The sequence below is a fragment of the Microtus ochrogaster genome, unplaced genomic scaffold (assembly GCF_000317375.1).
Source record: "Microtus ochrogaster isolate Prairie Vole_2 unplaced genomic scaffold, MicOch1.0 UNK20, whole genome shotgun sequence".
NCBI classification, from domain to species: domain Eukaryota; kingdom Metazoa; phylum Chordata; class Mammalia; order Rodentia; family Cricetidae; genus Microtus; species Microtus ochrogaster.
In genome coordinates this window covers 5,554,436-5,564,034 of record NW_004949118.1, presented here as the reverse complement: position 1 = coordinate 5,564,034, position 9,599 = coordinate 5,554,436, and the positions used below count along the sequence as shown (strand labels likewise).

General features: G+C 45.4%; 1 long non-coding RNA gene across 1 annotated transcript in view; it reads right to left on the bottom strand.

The window, feature by feature from the left end:
* LOC113458406 overlaps positions 1-7,814 on the bottom strand; it is a 33,675-nt gene extending 25,861 nt beyond the window's left edge. Inside the window, exons 1-2 of the long non-coding RNA XR_003378793.1 lie at positions 7,414-7,814; positions 1,294-1,422 (exon numbers count right to left, since the gene is read on the bottom strand). This is a non-coding gene — a long non-coding RNA (uncharacterized LOC113458406). The remainder of the gene's footprint in view (positions 1-1,293; positions 1,423-7,413) is intronic.
* Positions 7,815-9,599: the final 1,785 nt, after the last annotated feature.

The following is a 9,599-nucleotide window of genomic DNA, read 5'->3' as shown; positions in this document are numbered from 1 at the left end:
AAAAAAAAAAAAAAGAAAAAAGAAAATATTCACATAAATTATTAAGGAAATGGACAGCGCTAAGGAAGATTGTCAACCATTCTATAAAAATTGAATTCTACCCCACCCGCAAAAAAAGGTAAACACACAAACCACACAAACATCACTCAAAGAATGAAGGGGTCTGGATAGATAGAAAAGAGAAAAAAAATCTAAATAAAACACTAGAATAGATGTGGGTGAATAGATGAAAAGACAGATGGATGGATAGATGATAGCAGATGACAGATATAGATAGACAGACTGAGAGACAAATGACAGATAGGTTTCTCTTTCTAGAGCTGGAGTTGGCCCCCAGCCATGGGTGCTAAGAATCAACTTTGGTTTTGTTAGGTTTCCTTCCTTCATTCACCAACCTACCTGGACAGTCTCACACTATGCCACAGGTTAGCCGGGTCATCCTCACTCCTTCAACATGAATTGAGAGTACTGGGGACTAGAGAGATGGCTCAGTAGTTAAGAACACTTGATGTTCCTGAGACTCCTGGGGAATTGCTATGGGACAATGGTCTTGTACTGTTCCAATAAAACACTGATTGGCTAGTAGCCAGGCAGGGCGACAAGAACAGGAGAATGCTGGGAAGAGGAAAGACAGTGAGACGCAGAGGTAAAGTGCCCCACAAAAATAAATGGCCAGGCAAATCAGAGCAATCAAAGGACACCGCAGTCTTTGTTCTCCACTATCTGTCAGGCAGGGCTGGAGAACTGCGGTGTTACTCAGTGCCGGGCTCTTGCCTAGTATGTACCACATCCTGGATTCACTGCCCACACCACAAAATGAGGTGAGTCACTAAAAATCTTTGTTCATCTGATGAAATCCCAAGAGGGCTAAAATAGATTCCAGCCGAGCTGCCATGCCCAGCTTTCCTGTGCTGGAAGCACTGTCCACAAGCGTGTTCTGATACAAAACTGGGTTCTATTCCCTAATAGCTGTGACAATCTGAAAAACTGAGCCTCAAAGTAAAAATACAGAATATTAGTGAATCACATGTAATTCTAGACATTTTCAAGAAGTATGACATGATTTATACAGATTACCCTAAACAACATTCTACTGTCCTAACAGTATTCAGTATGTTAATATAATTCTCACAGACCTCAGGAAATACAAAACTCTTCAGGAGAAAAGCACAGTGTTCTGTTTTGGAGTATTTATCACAAAGCCCTGTAATAAAACCAAGCCCTATAATAAATCCTCTATAACTAAGGGCACACAGGTATCACTAAAAAGAAAAAAAGCATGGTTTTCCTAACCTTTCAAAGTCACCTTGTCTTGTAAACTTTTATAGCCTGTACACAGCCCAGATGTTAAATTGTTTGGAGGTCATTCCTCTCCCATTATCTCCTTTTACAATGGCAGATTTCTTGAGTTTCATAAAAAAGCTAAGAAATAAAGAGACAGGAAACATCAATCAATACTTAAAACATAAGGTCAAGTATGAAATTCAATAGAATCACTCATATCTGTGGTAGAAATATAAAAAATATAACTTTACCAAAGTACTGAGTTACATGTAGCAAAAACCTTAGAATTCTTATTTTTTTAACCTAGAAATACCATTTCTCAGAATTTAACTTAAGGAAATAGTTAAGACATATGTAAATATACACTATTCTCACATTGCTTCTCAGGGCAACATATACATAACCCAGGAAAAGATCAGAATTTACACCCATTCCACCCAAAGTCCAGGGACCATTGTGTAATAAGGGGGTGGAAAGATTTTAAGAGTCAGAGAGTATAATAATCTCTAAGCAAAACAGTATTTGCCAGACATGACAGAACCATACGCATAAACTAGAAGCGCTGGGACTGACTGCATGCATAAGACTTGAACAAGATCACACCAGCCCAAAAGTCCCCGCATGGATGGTGGAGGGGCTCCTGACATCTCATCCATACCTGAGGAGCTATTGGCAATTGATGGGTGCTGGGGAGAGGTCCCTGACAGGCTGCCCATTCTCTAGTCATGTAGTACTAAGGGGGCACTGACTATTTTCTAAAAAAGAAAGGAAGCACATTAAATGGTGAAGGGCATGGAGGACTAGAGGAGAAAGAATGGGGTGGATCTGACTCAAATTTATTAAGTGCATGTAAAATATGCCATAAAATATTTTCTTGTAAACTTATGCATATCAGTATTTTGCCTGTATATATGTCAGTTGGGCTGGAATGATGGCTGAGTGGTTAATGTTAAGTTGGGAGCGTCACCCTAGCCCCTGGCATCCATCCCATCTCCTGGCCTGAGAGTTGCATTGGTCTGGACTCCAAATTCTAGTAGGTCAGGTTCTGACCCTCCCCCGGGACCATTCCCACAGGGTATTTAAGTGGTTTCCCAAAGGAGGAACACATGATGCCAGGTTTGCATGTGCTCCCCAGTTTTCTGTCTTTCCTGTTATACACTACTTAATAAAACATGGGTATTTTAATTCTGCTTAATCTGCTTTAACTGGATTTTTGTGCACTGGCAAAGTGGCTCATCTTGGGATTTTTTTCCTGACATAATGGAGGTTTCCACTGAGGGGGTTCTTTTTTTTCCTGGGGGCCAGGGTCATGCTGAAAACACCCCTCCTGCACACACACTCCATCAGACAAGTTCAGCTTCACTTGGTGAGTTCCCCTTTATAAACTGCATAAAGGTAGGGTTTTGGGGGTGACCCATTAGCTTTTCAGGCTTTTGTTGAATTCTCGGCCGTGCCAAAAGCCTGACATACGTGCAGCAAAGGCCAGGCCTCTTGCTGAGATGAGATTTGGGGTGGGAGATGTCCCTAACCAATTTCTCATGGACCCTGTTTTTTTGACTTAGCACGCCATTCCAGTGGATGTACCACAACAGGCTCGAGTCATAGGCATGCATTAAAAGTGGGTTTCTTGCAATTCCTAGTCGAATTCAAAATGTCCTTAAGCAGGCATTTACAAAAAATATTTTAAATTGAGACTATGTAACTTAAAGCAAATTACACTCCAGTGTCAGTGTTTTTCTAAGTGCTTGCTCTTGTTCTTGCCCTCTCCTTCCACTTTTCTTTCTCTGTTCATTTGCAACCAACTGGTTGGTTCCACCCCCATTTCCACCTTTGTCTGCTCAATTGTGGATGGCTGTTTGGAGAAAAAACTCGGAGGGATTTGCAGGATGTGAACGCAGGATTTCATGAGGGAATCACTGAGAATCTCCCTCCCGATAAAGCCATGTGAGTTGTCTACACTTCCCCTCTGGTCCAGAGAAATACTGTTGGAGAACAACAAAGACTACATAGAGTTCAGGGGTCAGGACCCACATAGGGGAAGGCAAGAACCCACTCCTACAAGCTGTTCTCTGATCTCCATACATGTGCATAAACACACACATGTACCACACACATTCATAGAAATAAATCTCATGGGTTAAAAAATCAGTATCTTGCATATTTGAAATCTGCTAGAAGTAAATTTACAGTGTTCTTGCCCCAAAAGTAAAAAGGCATGTATGGCAAATGGTATGATTTAAGATGGACACTGTAGCTATGTCTGTAATTCTAACACTTGGAGGCTAAGCAGAAGGTCTGCTCACAGTTTGAGGCCAGCCCAGAGTACAGAGCACATACTAAACCACAGCTAAAAACTAGTGTGCTCTGTCAACAAGAAAGAGCAGGAAGAAGTGGAGGTAGCAGCAGGAAAAGATTAATAACAGTACAGCAGTGTAAGGGAGATTTTTTCTTTGTAATCAAACTGATCTAAGCTATGGAGGATGAGACAGCAGGAGAGTTCACGGCCAGGCAAGACTACACGTGTGTTCCAGACCAATTGTGCTCCATCCGTCACAAACAACAAATGACCAAGTCTGCTGATTTTACTTCTTGTTAAGCTCTGTGCTGGTTAGTTTTTTTTTGTCAACTTGACACAAGCTAGAGTCATCTAGGAAGAAAGGCTCATCAGAGAAAATGCTTCCATCAGACTGTCCTGCTGGCTAGTTTGTAGAGCATTTTCTTAGTGATATGGCAGGACCCAGCTGAGCGTGCATGTGTGTGCATGTGCATGTAAAAGCAAGCTGAAGCCACGGAGAGCAAGCCAGTTACCAGCATTCTTCATAGTCCATTTCATTTCCTGCCTTTACTTCCTGCCCTGCTCCCCTTAATGATGCACTGTGACTGGGATATGTGACCAAATAAACCTTTCCTCCCCATGTTGCTTTTGGTCACAGTGTTCTATCACATCAATAGAAAGCACACGAAGGTAACTATGCAATATTGTATGTAATTGAGGTACTTGATTCAATCCATCTGTGTAATGGAAACGATGCCACAGGATGTGTAGGGCATAACAGGCAGATCAAGGGGCTCATTAAGGAGCCACCTGCTACTCTTGCCGAGGACCTGTTTGGTCCCCAGCACCCACAAGATGGTTCACAATAGTCTGTAATTAAGTTCCAGGGGATCTGACAGCCTCTTCTGGCCTCCACAGGCACCAGACAAAACTTACACATAAAAGTTAAGTTTTTTAGCAGATAGAGTGATTTTTAAAAGTTAGTCTTCCTATCTTTAAACCTTTTCTTTTTATTAGTTCTTCACTCCCTTCACTTCTGTTCAATTTTAACCTTCATCAGCTCTAGAATAAACAAGAAAAAGGAAATTAAAAGAAATATCTTCCTTGGTGTTTAGCTAGAAATTAAAAGGGTTGCAAAAATACATGGTTCCTGTGAATGGCGGTGGTGGCGCACGCCTTTAATCCCAGCACTCGGGAGGCAGAAGCAGGTCGATCTCTGTTAGTTTGAAGACAGCCTGGTCTACCAGAGCTAGTTAAAAAAAAAGTTTACAAAGTAAAAAGGAAGCAGAAAGATGCAACACAAAGTAAAGGGCTTAGATACTAACTCACCTTTTAGTACGCAATTTATCTAAGAGAGTTAGACGTTTATTTCACAGGGGATAGGAAGAAGTGGTTATTTCCAGAAGAAAATCTTTTTTTTTTTTGAAAAGTGATTTAAAAATACTTATCATACGCAGCATGGTGCCTAACACAGAGACACACCTGTAACTTTGACACTCTCAAGTCTGAGGCATGAGGAATGCCACAAGTCTGGGTCAGCCTCGGTTACAAAAAGGAGAAGAGACCTTGTCTCCAAAGATTATTAAGAAGAAAAAGGGGGCACGGGGTGGTCTGGTGATGGAGCACTGCAGAGTCTGAGGACTGAGAAGGAAACAACTAGTTTGCTGCCTTCCACGCAGGCCACAGCACACGCAAGGGAGGGAACTTTAAAGATGCTCCTGAAACAATGAACAAAAAAGTTATGAATTCAAAAATGCTCATCGTAGCAGTACCAAAAACTACAGTTCTGAAAGTAAATTCCAGTTGTTACATGAATAGTAATGCTGAAGAGAGTCTGTGAATCCTGCATTAGGATGACACTTCTGTGGCTGGAGAGCGGCTCTGCACTGAGAGCACTGGGTCTTGCAGAGGACCATGCTTGGTTCCCAGCGCCCATGCCTGCTCACAAGACACCTCTTCTGCTCTCTGAAGGCACCAGGCATGAATCGGTGCACAGAGACATGCATGCATGCAAACAACCATACACAGAAAGTAATAACTTTGTTTTAAAAAATAGACTTTCCTAACAATATTAACTGAAAAAAGAAACTATATGTAAAACATGTATTACATTGGTATAAAAAGAGGGACTCATAGGAGTAACACTAAGGTTCCATAATTTTAAATTGCTGGCAGTGGAACACATTCAGAGCTTCTGGTTAGCCTTGGCTACAGAGAATGAATTGGAGTTTTTGTTTTGTTTTGCTTTTGGTTATTTTGGGGAGGGGCAGTCTTTTTTGTTGTTGTTGTTGTTTTGTTTTGTTTTCAGATAGGATTTCTCTGTGTAGCTTTGGAGCCTGGAACTTGTTCTGTAGAAGGCTGGCCTGGAACTCACAGCGATCCACCTGCCTCTGCCTCCCGAGTACTAGGATTAAAGGTGAGAATCAGTCTTAAAACAAGACAGACAATCTACTATCACATACACAGGCATAAAATGAACTTCAGAGTTTGCCTACTTTTCTCCTAGCTCATGTATCCATTTAACTGTGTTCCTATGTGACAGACACTGGGAAGAGAGCTACAAACAGAAGAGAGTTCACCTTGGCAAAGCCCATCTCAATCTGAATTTTTCACTCACTGTACAAAATTATATCCTAGGCCAGTGTTTTTCAACCTGGACTCTTTCTCAGGGGTCTCCTAAGGCCAGAGGAAAACATAGATATTTACAATTCAAACAGTAGCAAAAAAATCAGTTACGAAGAAGTAAAATAATTTTATGCTTGGGGTCACCACAAATTGAGAAACTGTGTTAAGGAGTCGCAGTATTAGAAGGCCGAGAACCACTGTCGGAAGCCATTCCTAAACTTCTCAAGTCTTCTGAAGGAAAGACATCAGCTCAAATGTCTTCCTTTAGGAGCTGTTTCTGTGGTTAATGCAGACATTACTATATTCTTTCTTTGAAAAGCTCAGAACTCAGAACTGTCGCAGTCAGGCCTGTGACCACTAACACTGGGCAGCAAAGGCAGAATGGTGGAAAGTTTGGGGTCAACCTGGTCAATATTAGACTTCTAGGCTAGTCAGAGCTAAACAGCAAGACCTTGTCTCAAAACAAAACCTTACAACACCCCTCCCCAAATGTATTCACAAGCTCAGGAAACAGTAACACCACCCGACCATAAAGCATCACACAATATGAGGCAGGTTTTGCCACATAGCCATTCATTTCTCAAGCCGGTACACACGTTCTTTGTTGTCCCTATGGACACTAAGGGCTAGTACAGGAACTCCCAAGGTTGGCGCTCAGAAAACCAGGAGGGCATGCAAAGCTAACTGTAGAGTTATGCTGTAGAAGAATCACAGGCAAACCTTTTTGACAAGACGACCCTGGAAATGACTACATTGAACCCGTGCCGCCCGGACTCCCGGAATTTCACCACCTCTAACATCGCAATCCTCGCACCTCTGACTATACAAGTTTGTAAGTTACAAACTAAAGACAAACGCAGGTTCCTCTGCTACAGGATGACGAACTGCTTGGCAGCGATCAAGCAGTAGCTAACCCGAAGCGCCCTATAACTTCGAGGGCCCTAAAGTTAGGCCAGCAGAGGCCAACGGAGCGGCGGGACCTGGTGCTTACTGGCCAAAGCCAGGCCAGAGCATATTCCAATTCCGGGGGCGGGGAGGGGAGATCATCAGTAACGCGGGCCCCCAGCATAGGCCAAGGACACAGGGCCAGGGCCCTCTGACAAGTTTAAGGTGGTGACCCACCCTGGCGTCGGGCCGGCTACCCCCACCTCCTGGCAAGCATCCCTCCTCCTGGCGTCGGGCCGGCTACCCCTACCTCCTGGCAAGCATCCCTCCTCCTGGCGGCTTACCTGACACTGAGAACCGCAGAACCCCCGCAATGCCTGCACAGTTCGACACCTGCAGTGCGTGCCATCGACGCCTCCACCCCTCTCAGACCCTGCCGAGAGGCCTCCGGGATCGCTGGCGCCCGTCGCTGCCATATTGGGGAGAACACCCCACGGCCCTCCCTCGGGAGCACTTCGCAGCGACACCGACTCCGCACGTGCGCTCAGCTCCAACCGCCACAGCTCGGGCCTAGGCAGGCCTCACAGCACCTCCGCGGCTGCGGCCTGGAAGCAACCCTGGAACCGATTCAAAGGCTCTCTTGCCGGGGTGCCCCGTGTCATTTCCGCGACCCACGGAGGCAGGACGCGCTGTGCGAGCTTCGGTCTCTACTGACTGTGACCGCTGCCACCCAGGAGAGCCAGGCTTCGTGACGAAACCCCAAAAACAGGCCACCACCAGGAATGATGGGGAGAGCGGTGGGCGGAGCCGAAGAGTACTGTGGGCCACGGGGTGGGGAGGGGCTTCCTGCGGTTTCCCAAGGCCACGCCTCTGGAGGGCGGGGCTTCTCCCCTCCCACATCCTAGACCTCACATGGACTTCAGGGACTGTTGACAGAGCAAAGACCCTCTTGCCAGGGCCTTGGTGGCCCTGGTGGGAAAGCGACTTGCAGGCCAGGGATGCAGGTCCAGGGTCTGAGGAGTTTATGGCAGTGCCCACCCTGGCTCCGGGCCACCTACCACCATCTCCTTTCAAGCATCCCTCCTGTGCTCTGGGACTTATCTGACACACAAAAGTGAGGAAAACCCCGCATAGCCTGCACAGTTCCAGACATGCAGTGCGTGCTCCCCGATTTGTTGTTTTTCTTTTAGAGGCAGGGTCTCACTACGTAGACCAGGCTGGCCTGGAGCACATCGCTGTTGTCCTGCACCAGCCTTTGGATTGTTGGAATTATGGATATGCACAACTGGCTATATTCTTTAAAAACAGAGAGCCCCAAAGTTCCCTAAGGTGGCCTCTTTTTTTAAGATTTATTTTTTTGTGTGTGAACGTTTGGACTACATGCAGGTAAGTGCATCATGTGTGTGCGCAGTGCCCATGGAGGCCTGCAGCCAGTGTCACTTCCCCTGTTACTGGAGTTAATGCCTGTGAGCCACCACGTCTGTGCTGGGACCTGACTAGTCCTTTGCAAGAGAAGGCCGAGCTCTTAATCACTGAGCCATCCCCATCCTCTCCTGAACAGCCTGAGTTCTCCTCTTTTCTCAGAAGAGAACACCTTACCCTCCTCCCCTCACTGACTTGTCACCTGTCTCTTTCTCCATTTGTGTCTTAACCCCGCTAGTGTAGGTTGGATGAAGTGGCCTGCTTTAGAGCTGATCCCTCTCTTCCATTCAGAGACTGGAAGTCTGTAAAGGATATGCAGCCCCAGTACCATTGCCTTTCACAGAGTTGGTGTAGCCTGCTCCCCAGCCACCCACTCACCCATGCACCCATTTTACCAGCCCACGTTTAACCATGTCTTCCTGCCCTGCTAATCACACCCTTGGTTGGTGTACCGTTCCGTGGCAACATGCAAGCCAGTTGAATAACCTTTAGTTTCTTTTGCTTTGTTCATGTTGCCATTTTGCTCAATTAGGCTTTTTGAACAACTGCTTGATTTACTGGATACCTTGCAAAAAAAAAAAAAAACTGCTCTGCTCCCTCTCCTTTTATGTGAGTTCTGGGATTAAAACTCAGGTAGCTGCCCTGTACAGCAGCACCTTTGACCCAGCTCACAGCCCCAGAGTCAACTTACTGACAGGCTGGGAAGCAGAAAAGCTATCCCGAATTCTCTTGGTATGAGGCAAATATCCTCGAAGAAAATGGTAGAATTGACAGTCTAATATCGCTCCAGGTACTCCTTGTTTGTTTGTTTTGTGGTGTAAAGGTTTAATGGCATAGATCTCAAAGTGCATTGCATTCCAGTATAATCTCTGGTGGGATGGTAGTGGGAAATGGGGCCACTGGAACACAGTTAAACCATGAGAGCAGAACCCTCATGAGTGGCGCTGGTGCATTTACCAGGAGGACAGAAGACAAAGCATCCCTTCTGTCTGGTCACTGCAGGAAGTCAGGAGCTCTGCAGTTAGAACAGCACTCTCACTGGGCCGGGACTAGACTGAGGTTCATCTCGGACCGCCAGCCTCAAGAACTGCTACTAGTAAATACACGA